The sequence below is a fragment of the Cavia porcellus genome, unplaced genomic scaffold (assembly GCF_034190915.1).
Source record: "Cavia porcellus strain 051 isolate PalLab524CR breed Dunkin Hartley unplaced genomic scaffold, mCavPor4.1 scaffold_11, whole genome shotgun sequence".
NCBI classification, from domain to species: Eukaryota; Metazoa; Chordata; class Mammalia; order Rodentia; family Caviidae; genus Cavia; species Cavia porcellus.
The window spans coordinates 4,245,160-4,269,000 of NW_026947494.1; the positions used below are offsets into that span (position 1 = coordinate 4,245,160).

Sequence of the window (23,841 nt, forward strand, 5' to 3'; positions counted from 1 at the left end):
TGCTTGTAAGTACCAACATGGCAAGTCTTCCATCTACCCTGAAGCAGCCCCAACGTGCAGAATGATGCTCACTGTCTTATGAGGCTCTGAGGACCCAACGGACCATTCATGGACCCCTCACAGGACCATATCACAACATGGAAATAAGCCTGGTTCTGTCACCCTGTGGTCCAGACTGTGCCATGTGTGGGTACCAGGCTAGTGCTGCTCCCACGCCAGCACCCTCTGTGAAGCTTACAGGAATCTAAGACCAGGGAACAGAAGGGCTGAACACAGCTCTGTAGAAACCAGGCCCACAGGATGATGCACAGAATCCTGGTGGGCAGCCTGCTCAGACTCAGTCCAGCTGGTGAAAAAGAGGGAGAAATGGAAGGCAGAGGAGAGCTGGAAAGAGCCGAGGTCCTCAGCAACCATGTCTCAGGCTCTGACTCAGGCCCTGGGCTTGGGCATCTGAGGTCAGACTCCAGGAACCAAGCTCTCAAGGCCACAGTCACAGTTGTCTGTGACCTTGCTTATGGCTGGTGCCCTTTCCTCCTTCTGGGACTGAATGATGGGTGAGCATGAAAATAACAACAGCCTCTCCCCAAGGAAGATCACTTTGGAAAGATCCAGCATCTGTCCTGGGCCCACCCAACCTCAAACTTCCTCCCAGGAGTGCAGATGAGGACCTGGACCAGAGGACTGGATGCCATGCAGAAGACACGTGATTATGAGTTGATGGACCTTGGGTATGCAGTCCATTCACTCTCTTGGGGCCCTGTATTGTTAACCAAGCACGGGCTAGGTGCAGTCACCTCTGAACGCAGACCATCCCGTGTCCTCCCCACCCTGTGGAATGAGAGGATGTGCGTAAGTCAGAACACCATGGCTATGGCGTCTTCTTACTTCCTGGGGTTTGTTTTGTTGTTGTTGTTGCTGTTTTTGTTTTTTGGGGGAGATGGGTACTTTTGCTTCTGTGTTTTAGCCTTAGATAAACAGGCTTCCCTTCGCCAGCCCCTAGGCAGGTCAACACTGACCATGAATAAAGGAACCTGGGGACAGGAGCATTTTTGACCCCGCTGTCTTATCATGAATATTTACTCTGCAGCCAGAGCTGGCAGAGGGCCGCTCCTCTCTTCCTCTCTCCCTGCTTGCCCGTAAATCCATTGTTAGGCCAGTGTTGCCATGGTGATGGAGGGCAGCAGAAGGCAAAGAAGCTGACAGTCACCCACACAAAGCGGGCCAGATCCATGGGCTAATTAAAAGGTTCCAAGCTCAGGGTCACCTTGTAAATGAGAAGCATCCGTCAGGAAGCCTCCGCACAGACGGCTCTGCCCAGCTCCCCCGCCCCACTGAATGCCCAGCCATCTGGACAGGTGCCACTGAGCCCAGAATGGACTCTGAGCCCCCAGGGGAGGTGCTTCTGGGGTCCCTGCAGCTGCTTGGCTGGGCCATCTTATTAAATGAGCTGAATCTACTTTCTGTCAGTAAATGCATAAAGAAGTGAATTGGAGAGATTGATGAAAAGTCTTGGTGGAGAGCCGATGTCATTCGTAATTGAAATTGCTTTCAGAAGCCTATTCAGGTTCTTTAAGGCCAATGCTTGGCCTTAAAATATTGCCCAGTCTCAACAAGGCTGGACGCTTCCCCCTGCTAATCAGTAGCTGGAGGTGCCTTGGCTGCAGTCAGAAATTTCCTTCCCCATTCTGGGTTCTCCAGACAGACAGAGTCCAAGCATCTCCAGTCCACTCTGTCTTGAAGAGCAAGCAGTCAGGACCTGCTCTCAAATTCCCCCTGGCCATGGGCATTTCAGCTCTCCAAGGCCAGTGCTGACCCACCTCTGCTGCCTGCTACTGTTAACTGGGCTTAATCTGCTTTCTCCTGCAGATTCATAAAGGAGTGAGGTGGGAGGCTGGTTTCAAGCAGGTGTTTTCCTGAGGTTCTGATCCATATCTGACCATCTGTAATTGCACTTGACTTTCTTTATGTCTCCTCACAGCCTATTTGCCCCAGTGGATATTTATTTCCAAAACTAGTGTGCCTGAAACCACGAAAGGCTCGGATTCCTCTGGAAGCTGAAATCTGACCCTTTAGAAATTTCTGGAAGCTATGCAAGAACAGGAAGTGAAGCCCCTCCCTCCAAATAGATTGTAGCCAGGGGGAGAGATCAGAATTTTATCCAGGATCCAACAGTTAAAAAAGAATGTAAACCCACAGGGAAGCACTGGAGACAAAACCCTCCAACTGCCACCTGTCTGTGGTGGGTGCCCTAGGTCAGCTCAGCTTGTTTAGCATCTTGTGCTGGACTGTCCTACACCCCCAGTCACCAGGATCCCGAGTTTAATGTGATGGGACCCAGATATCCGAGGACAGTCTCATCCTCCTCCAACAGTCTACAGTTCTTTCCAAGAGATTCAAGTTCCTGAAGGCCAGAGTTCTGAACTGAGAACATTTATATCCCAGAGCCAACCCTAGCCTCTGTAATCTGCGAAAAGCTGTGTAATGTTCTCCATCTCCATTTCTCTGTCTCGAAATGACAATCAAGGTAACAAGGGAATTGAACACGCAGATCTGTATGATGCTAGAAGGCCCCACATGCTCAGGAGGCACCAGCGTCTTCATTAGGCACCTGCTGATAGAGTCTAACTGCAGAGGGCTCAATATTCTCTCGCCTACCAGTTGCACTGTGAAGGCACTGGCCAGGGAACGGCTCTGCCAGGTGACCCCTACGAACTTCCAGGTTCATCCCATCTTGATGCTCCAGCCCCACCATTCAAGCTATAGGAGGTAAGGGAAAGAGACTCGAACATGTGAAGTTGGGGCTTTAGGACTTGGCACATAGCCTGGAGGTGCAGTATACTGCAAACCACATTCCTTTGGCCCAGACTTGGTCACAACCATCCTGGCTGCAGCAAGTGACAGTCCTCCTCCCCAGCAGTCCCCACCATGATTTCTGTTGCTATCATTTAGTGAACAAGAAGCTGACACTCACCTGATGAGAAAACACCACAAAGCAGAATTCATGTCAAAACCACAAGCACAGCCATGTGCCCTGTGGTTGGGGTTGAGACAACAGACAGCTACCCAGACTCTGTGGCCCCCGAGCCTGCTATGACAGCCACTTCAGTGCACACAGAAAAGGGACTGAAGCTTGCCCAGAACTGCATCCCAGAGCAGGATTGGCTGCCTATGGACATGTGGAAGTGTCTCACCCCACCTGTTCCTGGTGGCTGTGCCTGGAGTGTGGGGTCTCAGGAAGTAGGGCAGGGTGTACCCAGCCTCCTGTGTCCCCTCCCTGAGGCACTCAAAGAGGATGGCAGAGCTGCAGCTGTGCACAGGTGCTGCCCGCCTCCCTGGCAGCCCAAGTCAGACTTGGGATTTGCGATGCCCATAAGTTCTTCACTTGCTTCACTGCTGTCCCCTGCTTTGGCTCCTCCTGCCTCTCTTCTCATCTTCCAGGTGCAGTGTGCAGGGTGCAGGCTGTGGACATTGCTGGGGCCAGCTTCGCTCCTCCTGAGACCACAGCACCTCCCAGCACACCAGAGCCCAGCCTCTCCCCCTCCCCAGGCTTCCCTGCCAGCAGCAGAGCAGTATCTCTTCCTCAAGGGCTCTTGGTGAGCTGCAGGGGGCACTCTGTGACCTGCAAGGTGGCATTCCACAGTTGGCAAGCACCCACAAGCTACCAGGATTTGCCCTTTGTCCTAGCAAATGAAGGAGTCTTCCTCAATGAGGCTGGAGAATCTTCCAGCACTAATGGGCCTGGGAGACTGCAGCTGAGCTGCCGTCGCTGCCCTGGACTTCAGGCTCTTAATTAGAGACTCAGACCTTCAGCCACTGGTTAATTGCTCCCTGCAGCCTCCTGTAGCTAAGTTTTATTTCTCTAGCTGCCTCAAAGTTTGTTCATCTGTCTGGCTGGCTGCTTTGTTAGCGTCTATTTTTACTTATAACTAAGAGACAAATAGGGAAGCATTTTGAAATTAACATAAACACTTTTGTTCAAGTTGGCCATTCCTTACTAACTGAAATCCAAGCCATGCACCTTCTGAAACCATTTGAAGCATACACAACTGTTTGTCGATTATGTTAGACTTACGAGAGGCTTTGTCTACACAGGAACTTTAGAATTTGTTCTAACGGGCTGAATTTAGACCCTCCACAAATGAATTCAGAGATGCTGGCTATATATATTCACCAAGCTGTGACTTCCTGAAGTTTTCTTGGCAGAGTAGAAGAATATATTAAGATCTGGACTCCTGTGTGTTTCCCAGAAGATTTTAGCAATCAGTTTCTTCTGCCATAAAATTAATCCAGAAAGTAAACGAACCTAATGTAAAAATGTGATGCCAATAATACTCGGCTAGGTTTTTGCCATGTCATTCTGAAGCCCTTTGAAAATTATACCATCTTATGGAATTGAATTTAGCCAGACATAAAAGATCCCAGGAAGCTCTGTGACAATCAAAATGAAGACTCATGTCCATGAAAACCCAGCTAATTTCCAAATGCACTTGTGATACCACGGTGCTAATGACCTTTGGTGAATTTTCCTCAGAAGTGTTAGGTCACAGGGTGAAGCAAGATTGAAGTAGGGAACTTGCAAATTAAAGAAAGTATCATTTGTTTTTAATCAATAAGAAGCAAAATTACAAGAACAAAGTCCCCAATTTGACCCACGGAATGTTGCCAGGTCTCTGTGACATAAATTCAATGCAGATGACAGTAGCCAGAGGGAAAGAAACAAGGAGGAAGGAGAGAAGGAGCAAGAGAAGCGTGAAGAGCAGAGCAGGAGGGCGAGAGATTTACCTGAAAACCGAGCGAAACGCCTACATCGATTTCCCTCAAAATGGTTATAAATGGACCTGGACGTTGGCTTTAGGCCTCGCCTGGGACCACCTTAGTTTACGCTGATTTGTACTTCACAGATGGCCAGGACACTGCTCAGGGCTCTGGACAGTTGGGTCACTGGGCAGTAAGGCGGTCACTCTTGCCATCTTCATACAAAGAAGGATGCTGGCTATTGCCACCCCAGGACCACCAGAGGAGACCGCAGGCCTCGAGTTCCCATCCCCGCCCTGCTGCCCTGTCTTCCAAAGAAAGGCACTGAATCTGGGGGTGCACCATCAGTGAGGTCACAGACTGGACCCCAACTGCTTGTTGAGAGCAGCTCCACTCGAGCCTGCAGTGGTCCAGCGTGCCTCCCTGCCATGGATGGGTCACAGGCACCGCTGCTGCCACCCCACATCCCAGGAGATAAGAGCTAAGACTAATTATATGGCAAGGTGCCACTCAGGTCACAGCAAAGACAGCTGTCCCCAGCGCAGAGAGCTTCTTGCCCAAAAAGAGATAACATGGAGCAAGTATGTCAGACACAAACGATTTCCCCCAAGAGCTTCCCTCCTCTTTGCCGTCCTGTGGGGAAAATCAGGGGCCTCTGGGCCAATCCAACAGTTGGGGTGCAGAGCAGAAGAGCGTATTGATTGAGATAACAACAAAAGGGCACTTAGGAAAAGCAGCTGACAGTGGCAGCTCAGGGCAGAGTGTGTAAGGCATGAAACAGAGGGCATTTGGAAAAGTCCAGCTCCCTCCAGGGATCAAAGAGCCCTTGGCGGTCACGCACAGCCACTCAGGCAGCCAGGCAGAGGCCCAGCGCCCAGGAGGCAGAGTTCCCAACTTCAGTGCAGATGCTGAGGACCAGGCCCCACCTCCCTCTGCTCCCACAGCGGTGGAGCAAGGCGGAGATGGAGAGCTAGCAGGACTCACAGAGAGCCTCTGGGTGTTCACACCAGCCCCGGTGTATCTGAATAACCATGTGTGCACAGAACTGGATGGGGCAGAGAGAGGGAGCTGCATCTGGACACCAGAGATATTTCACTGCAGAATGTGGGTTCAGCCACAGTTACCCCATTCCTTCCTTCAGAGGTCCCCTCTCTTGTCCCGGGCTGCCTGAAGACTCTGTTCTGCGGCTCATGGCACACGCTCTCCTTTACACGGCCACTGGGATATCTAATGGGCATCACAAACATGATAGAGACCTCCCGGGAAACCCGCTCCTCTTCTGGCCCCTGTTGCTAAACATCATCATGGTGTCAATCTCATGGCTCAAACAAAACATAGAAATATTATTCTTAACATTCAGTATACAACCATCCAGAACTCGCTCATCACCACCTGCCAAATGCAGCCCAAGCTAAGAGTAGGAACTTGTGTCTCTCTCTTGAATGTCCAGCTGAATGGTCTAGAGGATGTCACATCTGGTCTCCTCATTGTCAGTGGCACCAACTCCAGCTCTGATCATTCCCATGCAGCAGTCAGCAGGGACTTTGAGAAACACAACTTGGATTTTATCCCTCCCCTCTTAGGTCCTCACAGAGAAATCAGGGCCCAATAGAACTGGTAATCATAATTACTAGCAAAGGAATGCCAACTGGTGCAAACCAGCTGGTGCACACAGCCCATTCCCAAGTGTGATTCTAGCTGCCACCTCCCCACAGGGCCTCTAACCCCCTGCTTTTACTCAGATGTTTCCACACGAGATCCACATGGCAGACATGAGCCCCTCAGGTCCATGCACCTCCTCCCTCCACCAGGTCCCTGAATGTGTCCCTTTCCACCTCTGTCATCATCCCAGACACACAAGCAGTGGCCCTGCATGCCCCCCCCCCTTACAGTACCAACTCAGTGCAGATGCTGGCCCATGTCACCTGCTAGGGTGCCCATACCCCTCACCATGATACACCCACCTGTGTCAGCACCATTGTTACCTGCCATCTAGGGTTCACGGTGGCCAGCTACTTCCAGTCTAGACATTTCGGCCTTGGACCCTTCTGTCTTCCCAGTTCTGTGTCACAGGCACTCAAAACAGTGGCTTGCACTTCTGCCAAGAGCTTGCCCAGGATGCCCTGTAGTGTGACTATTTGGTGACAGCCACTCCTCACCAGAGGGAGCTGGGACCATCTCTTGTTGCTTCTCATGTACCCAAAGGTCCAGAGCTGTGTCCATTTCAAGGTCCAGTTTCTTAATTAATGTCTTCTTCCCGGCACCATATTTGCATCTAGATCCCAAAGTCTGAACGCAGGAACTCTTGCTCACCCTGAAGAGTCAGGGTAGACCTAGAGCACCTTGCTAGGATAGATATTTTGGTGTGGGTGAGTCTCTCATGACAAGCAGGGTGCTGACATCTAGGTGGCAGATGACAAAATATCCCAGAGGTGTGAGGATATCAGATTCCCTTAAAGCAGTAATAATGATGATAATTTCAGTGGCTGGCCAGAACTTTAGATTTCCCAGGGTATTTTACATACAGTAGCAAATGCTACAGAGCTGTCTGAGGAAACTCAGAGCTGCCAGACAGAATGGATGTAGCCCTACTCCCCAACCCATTTGCCATCTTGGTTGAACAAGCTTTGAAACTGGACCAAGGAATGCCCTCAGGGTGCATCAGCTGAGCACCGCCTCAAAGATGGAGAATTCCATGATTCAGTGAAAGACAACCATTATGTTTTCTTTCCCCAAAGCCTAAACTTTCCCAGAGTCTCATGCAGACAGCCATTGACTGGATCATGAGGTGCTGCACTCATCAGAAGATTCATCCATGGATGAGTTCACAGCTGGAGGCTAAGAGGCAGGGTCTGATTGGAAGCGGATACTGGGGTGGGATCAGAAAGGGTACATTCTATAACCTGCCTCTTCTCTCTCTGCTCCTGGTTTGTTTCCAGGGTCAGCAGCTCTCCTGCTCCAAGCCCTTCCACTGTGTTGTTTATGTGTTGGAGTCAGCCGACCATGGACTGAACCTCCTGGAAACCATGAGCCAAGTTAGACTCTCCTCCCTTAAGTCATGGCTGTCAGGTATGTGCCTCAGTGAGGGAACAACGACTTAACCTAGTGACATCACCTTCTAGAGAAGAATTAAGCCTGATCTACAGAATACTATATCTTCCTTTACACATTGTCACCTGTGTATTCATGCTGCCATACCCCATGTCATCCAGGTGTCTCAGCAGGACCCTTCTTACATTGCTGCTGTATTCTCATCACTGCCCATTATGCACAGACCTTGGGGAGCACACACATGACAAACTGCATGTACCCCATGTCTGTGCAAAGAGGCAGCGCCAGCTGGAGAACCTATTATCGAGGAGCACAGGACATGCTATGCACCCCACAGGACCCCCTGTCTTAAACAACCCACACCAGGACTCTCAGCAACATGGGGACAGACAGATGCACCCTATCCCCGCCATCAGGCATGGCTGTCATTCCCCTGCATGTGGGCTCCTCCAAACAACAAGCTTTCTCTCTCCCTCCCTTGGAGCCACCAAATAATACAAAACGGTTCTGAAAGGTGAATTACACGCTGATTTTTCTTTTTTCTTTTCTTTCTTTCTTTTGCGGTAGCATGGATTAAACCCAGGACATTCTTACTGAGCTCCAACCCTAGCTGTTTTTCATTTTCATTCTGAGGCAGTATCTTGCTGAGTCACTAATTTGACCATTTGATCAGACTGGGCTTGAGTTTGAGATCCTCTTCCCTCAGGGTCCCAAAGTTCTGCAATTACAGGTGTGCTCAATGCCTGGCTTGATCTCTGCTTGCCTCTTCCTGCAAGACCCTGTCCTATGGGATGAGGGCCATTTGTATAAACTCATTCTACCTTGGAGACACGGGCATGCTCTGATGTAGTAGGGGTTAGTTATGAATTGGGAGGAGATAAAATTCAGCTCACAACACACACCAGCACTGCATCATTAATTCCTCTTTTGGACCTAAGCCCCTCTGACTCAGAAGCATTACTACAAACCACTGGGCAGGTTCAGGCTGCACAGCTCACGAACTGGAATTCGGTTTCTTTGGCCACTAGGCAGAGACACATTTAGGTCCAACCTGGGTCTGTTGGACAGAGCCTCCAGGAGCCCAGTAGTGGCCCACGTCTATGTGGTACAGAAATGGAAAGCATGTGTCCACACTCCCGTCCAGGACACAGGGGGCAAAGAGTCCCTCAGGAAACTTTCACAGAGATTTTACAACTGGCCAGTGCCTGGCCCTGTGCCTGGTGTTCTCCAGCCAAGGAAAAGTACTGCTGAGAATTACTGCTTAGTGATTCAGAGCTTTTACTGAAGTTATAAAAATCCAGGCATTTCTGAGCAGTGTATGAATCACAGGAAAGCACCCTGATTATTTTTTACCTAGGAGCTGGCAGAGTTTGGCACTGAGTAAATGCAGTAGCTCATGAAACACCGCTTCCTTTGATGTGGTTTCAGAGTTTCTCAGGACCATGGTGGCCAGAAGTGGAAACTGTCAGGGAAAAGTGCCTTGTCCTGACTCCTGTCTGGCCTCAAGCAATGTCATCTAAAGGTGCATGGGTAGCTAAAGAAGGGTAAAAGGAAGAGAGGACCCTCCTTCATCTTATCAGGGCAGTAAAACCTGGAAGTCTGACAGTGTGGAGCAGTGTCAGGAGGTGAGGGAGTGGGCTCTTACACATCTGCTGGGCTTGTAGCACAGATACAGCTCAGAAACCACATTGGCTTGTGCCCTGCAAAGAGAGAAGTGTGCATACACCGTAGACCAGAGATCCTTGCATGTGTGCCAAGAGGGTATCCAGAAGGTGGGTTTTTGTACTATTATTCCCAAAATTGAAAAATGCAGAACAAGGTTTATTGGTGGACTCTCATAGCCAGGAGGTTGAGACAGAGAGATTGCAAGTTTGAGCCAACCCGGAAAACTTGGCGATTTAGTGAGACCTTGTCTCCAGATAAAAACTGGAAAGACTCTGGTAGCTAGGGATGTAGTTACACATGCAGACCTGAGCTTCAGCCTCCAGGACAAGGGGACAAAAGAAAGGTGAGCCAGGTACAGACTCTCACACTGCAGTGTTGAATAGAGAAGGCAAATTACACACAGATCCTGTGCAGAAAAATGTTCCTGCCACAAGCTGCAGCCACCCTTTTTTTAAACCTGCATGCAAGGTGAACCCATGGCTGGTGTCTGGGGCTGTGAGCTGTGGGAGGCCACGTACCATGTCCAGGCTGGCAAGCACACCTCCATTTCTGAGCAGAACAGACAAGACAGTGTGTGCCAGACACCACTTTCTTCCAAGAGGCTGAGAGTCAGTGCCCGTGGGAACAGGCTGCTCTGAATGCCCTGGCGACCAAGTCCCAGGGGGACAACTCCATCCTGCTGTCACCACACATGACTGAAATTCAGCATGTCTGCATGGCCCCCTGGGAAGGAGATCCTGGAAGTCACTGCTTTGTGTTTCCTGTCATTAAACCTGGATACCAAAGTTTTACCTTAGAAAAAACAACTTTACATTAACATCTTTGTCATAAAAGAAGAATGTATGTGCTGTAGGTTCACCACCTAGACCAGTGCCTCTGGTCTAAGAAGAAAAGTAACTGATTTTAACCAATAAAAATACTTACATCAAACACAATCATTTTGGTCTCACCACTGCCTTGGAATTTCACTTAGAAAAATGTAAGCATTTTAACTTTATTGGCAAACTTTCTATGAGATATTAAACCAAGTCCAAGGGCAGCATTAGAATCATAGTTTCTTTCAAAGTGTGAAAGAATCTGAAACAAGCAGAAGAAATTATGGTGTAGGGCACTGACCAGTTCCCGATGGTGTGTGTGTGTGTGTGTTCACTTTAAGTTTCTTCCAAGGCTGTTTTAACATCACACTAGTTGCCCCATTGGTTAAAAAGTGAAAATCATGGATGCAGGGACCAATCAGCAAGAGGCCATCACTGCGAAAGGGCAGCCAGTGAGCACTAGGTCTCAGCACTGTGCCTGGGAGAATCTGCTGCCACCACATGGAAAGCACCAAATCCTGGGCGGAAGAGGGAAGCTGAGTGTATCCTTAGCCACACTGGCCGGTTCCAGGAAACTGAGATTCTAAACTAGCTCACTTCCTCCTCCTCCTCCTCCTCCTCCCCCTCCTCCTGCTCCTCCTCCTCCTTCTTCTCTCTCTCTCTCTCTCTCTCTCTCTCTCATTTTCTTCACATACAACACAGAATGTCATCGTCTTCATCCTTAGCAAAGAACCTGTCATATGTGAAATGTTCCATGAAATTGACAAAAATAGAGTCACAGCACACGGGCGATTGTTTCAGCCTCACGATCTTCTTTCTTGCCTTTGTTAAAATAATCTCCAACAAAATGATCTCAAAAGTGCCCCGTAATTCTAACCACTGACAACTAATTCTGTCATATATAATTAGCCATGACCATATATGTTTTATTTTGCTTTCTAAATCTGTCCCTTCCTAAACAGTATCTATCTGAATGGAATGAGGATTAGTCCAATTTCATTGTAACATACAGGAAACTTCTTTCTAACTAGCAGCTAAAAATTTTACCTCTGCCTGGAAACTACATGAAAGTTATCAATATGACATTAAATTTAGAGATGTTTTAAAATAGAAATGGAAGGTTAAGCTAGAATAAGATTTCGAGGATGGGTGTAATAGTGCTTCTGAGTGGCATCTCCACGGTGTCTGCCGTAGCCCTGGGAGGCAGCTGGGTTCCTCCTTCGTCCCATGCTAATGGTGGTGAGTGTCACTCATTGAGAGGCTGACAGGCAGAGGGAGTGGTTGTCTTGAGCTGCATTTACGTCTAGTGTCAGCGCTGTGTTCTTCCAGCTTGGGAGTCATTTGACCTCCCTTGGAATCCAGCTGGTCAGTTTTATTTGGGATATGAAAAGTTGCTAGTTCTATGTTAACCTCTTTGAATGTTACTTGATATGGTAGTTGGAAGAATAGTCTGGAAGAAGCAAATTGACTGTTTGAATCCAGAAGAAGCTGCAGGCTTTGTTCTTAGAGAGAAAATAACCTCAGGAACATGGATTCCAAGACATGAGCCTTTGGGTGTCTGATTTTGGATGTTTATGATGACGTTGAAAGGACCCTCGAATCCCCTACCCCTCAACATCTGTGAACCCCATGCAGGAACTGAAACACAGAGTCACCAGAAGGATTGTCTGCCAAGGTCATTCTTCTCAGACAAGCGAGAGCCATACCAGCAGAAACTCCAGCATGCAGAGCACAGCATCCTCTGCCGGACCAGCATGCGTCTCTAGCTCACACATGGGGGACTCTAGCTGCTAACACCCAGCTAGCCACTGAGCCTCTGTGAAAAAGTAATAGTTTAGGAGTGTGACAACAGAGATCTGGGTATGCACCATTTTACCTTGGTGGTCTTTTTGTGAAGTTTTCAATTGTGACTCTCTCCTGGGCTGAACTATGCTCCCCAACACAAATAACTGTTCCTGTGAGTGTGAGTTTTCTTAGAAACAGGATTTGTAAAGATGTAAAATGAGATAACCAGGACAACAGGAAAGCCTAATCCAATATGACTTGCATGTAAGAGGGAAAGAGATTCACAGAGGTAATGTCACAAAATGAGAGACAGGGATTGAGTCAATGTACCTTTTGGTGATGAAACTTAATTGTGTCAACTTGATTCACCAAGAGCTGCACAGGACATTAGCAACACACACTTCTGGGTTTCAGGAGGGTCATGGGAGTACTAAACGTGGTCCCTCCTGCTCTCCTTCTCCACCAAGAATTTCTCTCTCAGACTCTCTCACCATGATGTTTCTAATTTGAGGCCAGCTGATCATGGACTGAATCTTCCGAAACCATGAGCTGAATAAATTGTATGTATTGTATATTTGGCCCCAGCAACAGGAATGTTAACTGCTCTATATCTACAAATCAAGGACTGCCAGCAGCACCAGATGCAGTAAACACCAAACACTCTTTTTCCTCTGGGGGCTTCAAAGGGATGATGATTCCAAAGATACCTGTTGTTTAAATTCTAAGACTCCTCAACTGTGAGAGAATAAGCTGCTATTGTTTCAAGCTACCCAGTTTGTGGTCAGTTTTTACAGCTACCTAAAAGGTTACACAGACTGATTAGAGGTCTGTAAAATTAATTTACTTGAGCACAACCAGCAGTCTGGGGTTGGGGAGAAAGGTTCAGAATGGAATATTAGGCTGCACCTATATCAAGTACCACACTACCTTCTGCAGAAGACCCCTATCCCCATTTTCCAGAACTAATCCAATTATAAGGGAAAAAGCATTTCTTGCTGGCAATCATGGTCAGAAAATCACTCCCTGTCAAATGTTTTTACTGAAAGCAGGTTTGGAAAGGAAAGAAGAGCAAATACAGAGGCTCCCGGGTGGGCAGAGAGGCAGCGGAATCTAAGACAGCATTAGCAAGGCACTGCCAGGGCAACCTCCCCTCGGAGGGACCTGTTTCTGCTTCCAGGACAATCTGCCCCTTGGCTGAAAGAGCTGTGATTAGCCCTCCCACATTGAGGGGACAACCAGCATTTAAATCAGAAAGCATCCTGGCACTGTGACCAACATCCACAACCCCTTTGGGCGCTGTCCACTTCCAGTGAAGCCCAGCTTGATCAATAAGAGCCCAATTCCCACCCCAGACTACACTCCACTCCCTGACTTCCTGACACGCTGCAGATGACCTGCTGGGGGCAGCCACTGTCCACCTGCCAGTGCCCTCCCTGAGAAAGGGTTTTCCTTCTTGCCCCACAGAGGGAGGCCCCATAACTTAGGCCAGGGAGATGCTGTGGGGAGTGACTGCATGACTGAAAGTCCTCATGGAAGGAAACAAACTCTCCTGGGCTTCTCAGCACTCACCAAATAGCCTCCAAAGATGTGCTGTGGTTCTGCAAGCTGTTTCCCTCTGCTTGGAGACCAGCAGTGTCAGTGGGCAGATGTCAGCTGGAGCTTGGATGAGGAGTCCATGTTCCAGAGGTCCAGAAGTCTATAGAGACTACTCACGAGCAAGAGATAACTTTACAGTAAGCCACTGGGCTGCAGGCTCGTTGTTACTGTAGAATCGGGACAGCTAAGCTGGCTGACACTCCCCCCGCCAAGGCTAAAGGACAAACACACCACACCGGGTGAATGCCATGGGGGTGCGGGGTGGAACAAAGCTATGGTAGATAGACTGAGTTTCAACTTAATGTCCCTCCAAGAAAGGACTTTCGCCATGGCTATTGGTAGTCAGTCTTCCTCCACCCCTTCAGAGACAGCTCCACGGGAGGAAGCTTTCCCAACAAAGCTCAACCCCTTCCCCAGGAGATTCTGCCCAGTGCCTAGCTAAAGCAGGTTGCAAAGGACCTTAATTCAGAAGGATTCTCAGGGGCCTTTTGACCCACTGAACCTGACTGAAGCTACAACCAAACTGACGTCAAAGTCTGGCTTCTCTATCTTCCCAGTTCTGCTTCTTTCTCTTCCCTTCCACTGCTATGAGTTCCAAACACCTTCCCTAGTAAACACTCCACATGCTAAATCTTACCTCCAACTGTGTTTCCTGGGAACTCAGCTCCCCAAAACAGCAGCAGACCTGGGACACACAAGCGTGGATCTCAAACCAATAAGTGTTGCTGTGAATAAAAACCAAGCAAATCTCATGCAGTTCCCAATTCATTCCCACCCACTTCGTGAAGATAACCAGACATAGCTCTCCGCCTAGCACAGAGCCACTCACCAAAGAGCCTTTTTCAGACCAGTTTTCCTCACATCTCCAGGTGCTTCCAATAACAGGCCCAGGCAAGGATAGTTCAGTCTTAGAACTTAGAGCCTCAGTAGAGTGCACAGACCGTGGAGGACGCAAACAAGCCCTGCAATGCTTTCCAACAGGCTCACCCACGATGTCCCTACGGATACAACACTGGCAGCTTCCTCAGATTTCTTTTCAGCCTTCACAAATGGAATAGAGATGTAAATAAAATAAAATCATTAAATCTCATGATATTAACCAATCATATTAAAGGGAAAATATCTCTCCTGTGTTGACTGTCACAGCACAGGTGCTAGTCGCCAAAGCTGTGCATCTGATCATCACGAGTGACTCCCATACATCGCTTCTCCCATTGCGATCTAGATCACAGAGCCGAGGCGAGAAACATCTTCATTTGAGGAATATATGCTGGGCAATGGTGCATACATCACCCGGTGACACCAGAGGTTTTGTACTCACAGAGGCTGATAAATTTTTAGCTGCAATCCCAGAGAAACAAATGATAAACATCCATGACACTGAGTGTGTTTTGTGTTAGTAATGATGCACGATGAGAAAAGGTTTCTATGTCGATCAATACTGGAGATGTAAGAAAAATGCTGTACGACTCACACATACTGTTCCTGTGTCTACGCATGCTGTACAGCTTCACAGTGTAGTTAATAAAAGCATCAATTCAGAAGTTTCACTAAAATCAAGAAGCCAAAGTAGACAGCAACACGGAATCTACCAGAGGGCACTTCTGAGTGTGAACAGCCAGGTCTTGTGAAAGAACTCGGCATAACTGCAATTTGGCAAACAGGAGAGGAACTGAGATTTGAATATATTAATCTATTGATTCCACATACATCTCATGTCTTATTTTCAAAGTCCCCAGAAAAGAGGGGAAGTCTCATACTTAGCAATGCTCAATATTTCGACCTGTCACATAACATTTCGACAGAACATATGTTTTCTGAGTCATGCTTGCACAGGGCCCGCACTATTTGTGGGAGCTGCCCACACAGAGAGGCAACGGGAAGCGTGGCCCCCAACCTCATCAGAGGCAGAGTGTACCTTCCTGGGAAGTTTCTTTTTTGCTTCAGTTTTTTGTTGTGGTAAAAATACACTTAAAATTTAGCATTTTAACTATTTGCAATGTGGTTTTGTACTGCATTTATTATGCAATCACGATGCTGTGCAATTACCAGTCTCTCACATCCCCATCTGCAGGACGCTTTCCTTCTCACGGAACTGAAAATCCTCACTCAGTGATCCCCATTCTTCCCTCACCCAGACGCCGTGCTACTTTCTGCCTGTGTGGTTCTGCCTACTTTTAGCACCTCACAATTGTAGAGCCACACGGTATTTGTCCTCCTGTGACCGGCTTATATCTTTAAGCATAACGCCCTCCAGTCTCCCTCATGTTGTAGCATGGGGATAAATTTCCTTGCTTTTTAAAGCCGCATACCGTTCCATCTTCATTCACCTGTTCATCTATCGAAGGAGTTTTCAGTTGCTCCTGCATTTTAGTTGTTGTGGATAACACTGCTGTAATATGGGTGTACACCTAGCTCCTTGAGACCCCACTTGCGAGCCTTAACCTAGTGAATAATGAAGCATTTAGCAAGATACTTAAAGGGTGAATTCTTTTCCACTGGCAGAGAGAAAGGTGTGCATTTCACGGGAGAATCCTGGATTAAATCCAGTAAAGAAGAAAGCAAGCCCAGGGAAAGCGATGTCCCTGGTAGCGGGCCAAGGCTGAGGATGGCACTTGGCAGGTTGCTTGGAATCACGCTACAGAGGGTTGAGCTTTGCCCATTAATAATTTTGAGCCAAGAAAGGAACTAAAAATAATACTGAAGGGTTTATATCAATAACATGACATGATTACTCGATACTGTCAGAATGGGGAATTAATTGGGATGATCCTAGACTGGGAGAGAGAAATTAAATAACCCACAAAGGCAAGTCTTACACAAGTGGTAATTAGGGTGGTTCTTGGCATGCAGTGTGGGGTCCAGAAATACTCGTCAGTCAACTGGATGGTGAAGTAGCCCTGAAAAAGAGGAGACAGACTTGAGACAGACTGAGCAAGCAAAATCTATAGGACTCCTTTTGGATTTGGGGAAGCCCAAAATATAATGATGTCACAGCCACTTTGGCTGGGAATGTGACCAGGCTGCCTGCGGATGCATCCAACTTCTGGTAGTGAGGTCTAGCCTTCCTTGGGCAGCCATGCAGAAAGCATTCCATAATCATTTACTCTGTCCCAGCCTCAGCCCTAAACTTCTGTGACTGATGTTTAGGGGTTGTTTTTACCTCTCAGGGTTCCCAAATGGCTGCTGCACCTCCAAGCAAATGAAAGATATTGCCCAAAACAGGAGCTGCTCCCAGGATGTCTCCCAGAAGTAGCTGGAGTGCGATTATCACTCAGCAAACAGAAACTTACTCTACTGCACAGCACTGTCTCCTGAAAAACCAAGGAGCAGAGAAACCACTGAACTGCACACTCCATGGATCTTGAGGGAGGATTCGGTACTCTGGGCCCAAGCTCACAAAGTGCAGGAGCTCCCTCAGCAATCATGAAATTTAAAATCCACTCCCACCTTTCCAAACATTTCCTAGGAGAGCAATCAGATTCCAGAGTGTCTGATTGCTCTCCTAAGAGGAGATTCCTAGGAACTGATAGAGGTTCCTATGAACTGATAAACTAGCAATGATCACAAATATTTCTCAACAGCTGCCCAAGGGAAAATGTAGAATCTAAGAGAACAACTGGTGACCCATGAGGACTTACAAGGTTGAGAGGGCAGAGTTCTAAGATGACTGAGCAGTGACCCCCACACCATGTAGAATCCCCTCCTTTTAAGAATGGATGGGGCCTGTACAGATCCCGGACATGCCAGAGGGCACAGCTGACTCCAGGATGGAGATTATCTCCACCTCCAGACCTCAACTAACAAGGGCATCTCCAGGAAGAAGACACTTGCAGCAGAGAGGGATTTACTGAGAGGAAATATGCCCCATGACAGGCAGGGACGATGTAGGCAACAATGTGACCCAAAATGAAAACCACTTCTGGAGACTGAGGATAGCCCCTCCTGACTGCACACAAGAGGAAGGAGACTTCAGTCATTTGACCCCAAGAGCCGAGTTCTGCCACCACCCAGGAGGATACAGGAAGCAGGCACTTTCTCCAGGCCTGCAGACAAGGACGTAAGTGAGATAACACTGATGTTCCAACCTTGAGATCCCGGGTCTAGAGCCCGACCTGAATCTACTATCTGCAAGACTTTGAAATCAGTATTTGTGCTCTAAGTTGGTGCAAAAGTAGTGCTAAAACACTCCTCAAGACAACTGACCTCCTTTGGCTGTAATTTTCTAATTATTGTTGCTATTATTTGACTTCTCACGTGCCTTAATGCGGGCCTTGGTGAGACACAGCACGATCCCTGTATAACCGAGGAAAGATGCCATCCACAGGAAGGAAGATGCAGAGTTCCAGTCCAGCAGCACTGGGGGATGCTAGCAACCTCAGGCCCACAGGAAAGGGAAAATGCTAGTGTGGAGTCCAGAGGAGGCTGCTCTCAGGAAAGGAGCTGCATTTGCTGGTATAGAACTTAGTCGAGACCCTGGAGCTCAACACGGGAACTGGAAGACCGTCTTCCTGTGCCTTTTGCCCAACCCAATAGGAAGGCAGAGGCTAGGGAACCTGAGAACTGGTCCATGTGGGAGCGCCTTCCGCAGCATGTGGCAGGTGGTTGAGGGTTCTGTTGCTCAGTGCAGGTAGAAATCACAACTCATTAAAGTGCAGCTTTGTTAGCTCCCAGGTTCTCAGTGCCAGTGACCCTCAGTGCTCAGGGCTGCAGCACTGTAGTGTCACAGCCATTGGTGGCTTCTAGCCCTCTCCATCAGCTCCTCAGCAGCCAGTTGTTGCCCCTTAGCAGCTCTGCCAGCAGCTTTCACCTCCTTTATGTAGCTCTCTCCAGGTCTCTGCCAAGCACTGCCAGGCTCCAGTCAGTGCTCCTTGTCACCATGGTTCACAGCCACCGATCAAGGCCAGCTGATGTCTGTCATCACCAGTCAAGGTGGCCAGTCTCTCAGTCCATTCGTTTCTGCTGCTGGCCTCCTCTAGCCTCCACAGGCTGCTTCTGGTCCCTGTTGCTGGTCTCCAGAACTCTTTAGGCCTGGCAGCACCTAGTGTTTATAACACTTTTTAACATAGCCCAAATTCTGAAAGACTTAACGGAACTTCCAAGCCCATATGATACAAAATAGGACTCTGGAGCAAGAGCACTGGAGGGGGCTCTTTCACCTGTGCTGGAGGGGAGTCAGTCCCATGCAGGGAGCCTCTATCCACCCCAGGAGGGTAAGGGAGCCCTATACAGAGCAGTGGCAGGGGGAGTCATCTGAGTTCATCTGAGCTTCCAGCCCGACAGGGTGGTCTCCAGGGATTAGCCACAGGCAAAGTGAGCTGAGACTGGTCAAAAACTTTAAGCCTATTGCATAAGAATTATCTGCAGGCCACAGGCCACAATCTCCAGGCAGAGGCATTCTTATGGTTTGAGAACTGGTGGTCAACTTAACACTAGCTGGATTACATCAGCATGCATTGAGTGAAGATGCTCCACCTGAGGAGGGTTGCCAGGATAAATAGGTGGAGAAGAAGGGAGGTGTTGAGGGTTGAGGCTTAAGGAGGCATTGTGGGTTCTCCTACGAGTTGCTGTCTGAGCTGTTGGTTCTCCTGGAGAAGCTTTGGTCCTCACATCGAGCATTGCTTCCTGGCTCGGGGGGGGGGGGGGGGGGGACACGTGCTGTCTGGTCTCCAGGATGAACTCGTCACGCTGCTTCCTGGCACGTTCCTGACTGTGCTTGTCGGAGGAGGAGCTCGGGGCCTCCATGTCGCTGAGGACATCTGTGGTGCCTTCAGGATAGCCCTGGTCTTTGTTGTGAGTGTGACTTCTCTGCTCCAGCGTAGAACCCTCATCCCACTAGCACAGCTCCTTCATCCTGCTGTCATAGACTTTCTGGCTTCCACCGCTGACTGTTGGGTCTTCCCGGCATGGATCCATAAAAGAGACTGGCATGAGTCCTTCTTGTGGGCCCTGGACTTCCAGTTGGACTCGTGGAGGCATTGTCCTGAGCTTTGGGTTTTTATCTGGACTCATGTGGGACATTGCTGTGGGGTTTAGGGTCTTGACTAAATAATCTATGTCATTGGTGTTGCGGAGAGATTTCCTGCATTTTCATGTGTTAATTTCTGGTGACTATTATAAAAATATTATAAACTCCATGTCCTGATCCTAGTTGTTCTCTGTGTACAACCCCTGACTACAACAGGCATAAAGGCCTCATCTGAGCTTTATGCCTGTGGTGGCCACGACACAGCCAGTGCTGTCCTGGAGCTGCTGTCCACACCCTCGACAGCTGAAGCTCTCATGCTGACAGCTTGGCAGCTCTTCAGCAGGGGCTGCTTTACTGACAGCTGTCACTGTCTTCCAGGGGCTCCAAGAGGGCCAGCAATGGGGAGCCAAGCCACCCTAGGGGACCAAGGGGTTATAAAAGGGTGCATGGGGAAGGGGTGCGACAGCTGCTAGTCAGGGCCACCACTTTCCAGCTGTCATAGGGAAGGAAGCAGTAGAGCCATTTCCTGTCCATCCCCAGTAGAGGAGAATACACAGTGAATGAAAATCTTCAGCACAGAAGAGGTGCTGATGTCAAAAACTATCCCGAACAGGAATAGTCAGAGCTTTGGGGACATCTGGCCTCTAGAGATAGAAGCCCATCACAAACTGCCCTTTTGAAAATTCTTCCATAGCCTGGACAACCTCAGGCCAAGGCAGAGTGGACACCTAGGCCCTGGCCACGCAAATACCAAGCTGAAAAGAGGCACCTGTCTCCACAGCAGAGACACAGCAGTGCCCGCTTCTGTCTCCAAGACAGACCTGCACAGAGCTGAGAAAGGGACAGGATACATTCAGTGGTCCCATCCCAGGAAAGAAGGCACATTCAAGTGGCTCTAGACTTCAAGACAGAGGAGGAGAGAAGCTTCCCCAGAGAGAGGGATACCATGTGTGAAGGCATGAGCTAGAATGTCCAGGCGAGGACCAGAGGTGCAGTGTGACCCGAGGGAGGAACATGTGTGGTGGGTCACGTGTGTGCACATGTGCATGGCTCTGGGAAGAGTGCCAAGTGGTGGCCCAGTGAGAGCAACTGCTGCAAGCTGGGTGGCCCAGTGGAGCTCCTGAGGCAGGAGAACCTTGCGAGTACAGGTCTGAAGCAGGGTAATTCTGTCTCAGGATTGGGATGGGTAGGTGCCATCTCCTGGGCGGCTCGGGCTTAGGCAAGGCGAGGCGAGTCGCTAACAGAGGGTTATAAGTGCACGCAACTGCCTCCGCTCAGCCACCCCTGCAGAGGCCACAGCTGCACAAGGCCGGGTCCCCTGCTGGGTCCCTGCCATGTGGTGATGAAGCAGGGACCCCACTGCACATTGGGGCCATGCTGCTCAAGCCTTCTGGCTTAACTAGGAAGGAAGGAAGGAAGATCATGCTGACCTGCATAATCCCACCTGATTAATCAGGACATGCAGACAGGACCTGCAGGGGAGACTGACAGTGGCCACCACTGTAGGACACAGCTCTCACTCATCACTGTCCTGCCGTGTCCCCAGCACAGTCCCTGCCAGGACTTGTGGGAAAGGGGCCCACAGGAGGGGCCGCTTCCTTGGATTCTGCACACAACCTCTATCTGCACCAAAACGCACAACCACAACGAGACATCCTTCCCATACAAGGACCTGAATTTTGTCCACATACATGTGAATAAACCAATAATGTAATCAAGGTTGATTAAGGAACATGGAAGTAGAATAATTCCTCCTTCAATCAAGCCCATTAAAAGATGGCACCGTCCCCAGCAACTGGAGCTTGAACATGGCCTGGAAAGGAAGAAATCTGCACTCTTTACAAAAGAACCTGAGCTTCTCAGGCTTCAAAGCTTTGTCTTCTCCCTCCGCAACCTCATGAACCCACAAGCCTCTGCCCAGCAGAGGAAAGGAAGACATCTCCCTGGTGTCTGCATCTTCCCGCTGCTCAGCATCAGCAGCATTTCTGGGTGGAGGATGCGGGCTCGCTGCTTCTAGGTCAGCTCCACTGTTTCTTCAGCGGCTCCTGGGAGGTGTTTTCTCGTATTGATTTCTTTCAGTTCCCAAAGAGGCCCCGTGGCAGGCTGAAGTGCCACTCTTGATCTGGGGCGCCTCATGTTTCATGCATGCGGCTCTTACATAACTCTGCACCTCCATGCTCTATCAATTCTCCCACGTTCGCCTTCAATATTTGATCACAAAGATGAGAACAGCAAGAAAGCCAGTGTGGTCTTTGGAAGTAGATTCAAATGTAATCTGTTTTCTCATTAATGCAAAAAATGAAATAGAAAAAGGAATAGCGTTCATTTCTCAGAAGAGAAGGCTACTGGGTTTTGAAAATGATGGTTTTATTGAGTCCTTTTTCTCACCAAGCCCTGAGTAGCCCTGCTGCACTGGCATCTGCTTCTGGGCCAGGCCCAGGAGAGGTAAACCCCACTTGAGCCGTCTCTTGGGCTCTCCATCAAGGGAAAGCTGAACAAACACATGTTGGTGGGATCTTCCCCAGCGCATCTCTGCTGCCCTTCTCAACTCCCCACTACAAAAGCAGAGACGAGACCACAGCAAAGTGTTTGTGTTACCTGCGCAGCCCCTTGACCTGCCCATCACTGTGGAATTATCTATCAGTTTTGTGACACATCCAGGGCTGATTTGATCAGTGACTAATTCACCAGCCATGTAAAATAAAAATGTGAAATCCTTCTTCCTCTTACTTAAAATTCCCATTCTGATTCCATCATCCTGGTCACCAAGCCTTGCGACTTCCTCTCTGAAAGATCTCTCTAGTGGGTTCCCTGGTTTTTCATTTTCAGTATAGTGCTGTACGATCGGCTTTGGCTTTTCTGCCCTGAAACTACAGTTGAGAATGGCTTTCTGGAAGGCTGCAGGAAGAAAGGAGCAGTCAGAGGAAGCAGACAGACTCCAGTTCCCAGAAGGGACCCGGGGAAGGATCCATGCAGAGGAGAGGGAGGAATAAGACAGACCCAGCTGACTTCACTGCATCCCAGCTGAAGAGGCTAAGGACAGACCTCGACTGACACGGTGCCAATCTGCAAGTACCTTTCTCACTGGTAGCTGCTGGGTTTCACCCATTCTGTTGCTTTGTAGTTGGCCCTTAGGTCATTGCTGTTGGGTGGGCTGCAATGGGGCCCGAGAGAGCGGAGTGAAAGGGAGGCACCACGGGAGGTGTGCAGAAGGGAGCCTTCCAGCCACGCTTTCCTCCCCTCTGGAACAGGGAGCAGAAAACCTGACAGGAGCTGGTGACCGCAAGGGAACATGTGGATGTTCCTCCTCCAAACCTTGCAGACCTGCCATAAGCTTTGCTGGATATTGATTTTGGTGTTTTCCAGCTCATGCTTCCTTCTCCTCTCAGAGACTGAGGTCCCCAGTCAGACAGACCAGCTCCAAGGGGTGCCAGGACGTGACTGGTGGCAGCATCTCACCCAGCCCACCCTCAGCTGCACCCACCAGTTACAGACAATCGGACGTGTGCTCAGCCACCTCAAAGGACACACAGCTGCCTTGAAAAGGCAGAATCCTGAGTCTCCCGTGACAACTGCATAAGGACTTTTCCAAAAAGCCCTACTTAAATTCAACCACTGATTTTAGCACCTCTGTGTCACTTGGTCCTTAGCTAAGTTTTTAAAAGAAACAGTGTTTAACTCAGGTTGTCACAGAGATAAGAAGCCCAGCTCACACGTTAAGGCATGTGACAAAATAATCTCAGTGCTGCGCTCTGAGGCACTTCTGGTATGGGCCCTTTAGCCAGGCTTGTTAATAGATGAGCAACTGAAAGTTAAAACGTTTTCACAGTCTCGGTGCTAATGGCTTTAGGATAAAAATGATAAGATATACAAATGTTAATCAAACCCAACGTGAAATTTTTATGCTCATAGCTTTTACACAACTATAAAACTGAAATAAGCTGAAAAATTAAATTGTCATTTTAGCCCTAATTTATGTTGATAACTTTGTCAAAGTTAATACTATTAGTTATGTCACTTTATTAAAACTAAATTGGTGCTGTAATTAATGGCACAGGTGACTGCTACGCAGGTTCTGCCTGGCTGGACAGGGTCTGTGGAGCGTAACACCACACAGAGCTAGAAGGCTGTTACCCTTCCCTCCAAGGCTTCCAAGTCTTCATTGATTTACCTTTTTCTATCATCATTTAATTTTCAATCAATTCA

General features: G+C 48.8%; 1 long non-coding RNA gene across 1 annotated transcript in view; it reads right to left on the reverse strand.

Annotated features, from left to right (window-relative positions):
- The window catches only part of LOC111753967 (uncharacterized), a 42,693-nt gene that overhangs the window by 12,404 nt on the left and 6,448 nt on the right, over nucleotides 1–23,841 (reverse strand). Inside the window, exons 3-5 of the long non-coding RNA XR_010050388.1 lie at nucleotides 14,497–16,567; nucleotides 14,305–14,392; nucleotides 13,641–13,776 (exon numbers count right to left, since the gene is read on the reverse strand). This is a non-coding gene — a long non-coding RNA (uncharacterized LOC111753967). The remainder of the gene's footprint in view (nucleotides 1–13,640; nucleotides 13,777–14,304; nucleotides 14,393–14,496; nucleotides 16,568–23,841) is intronic.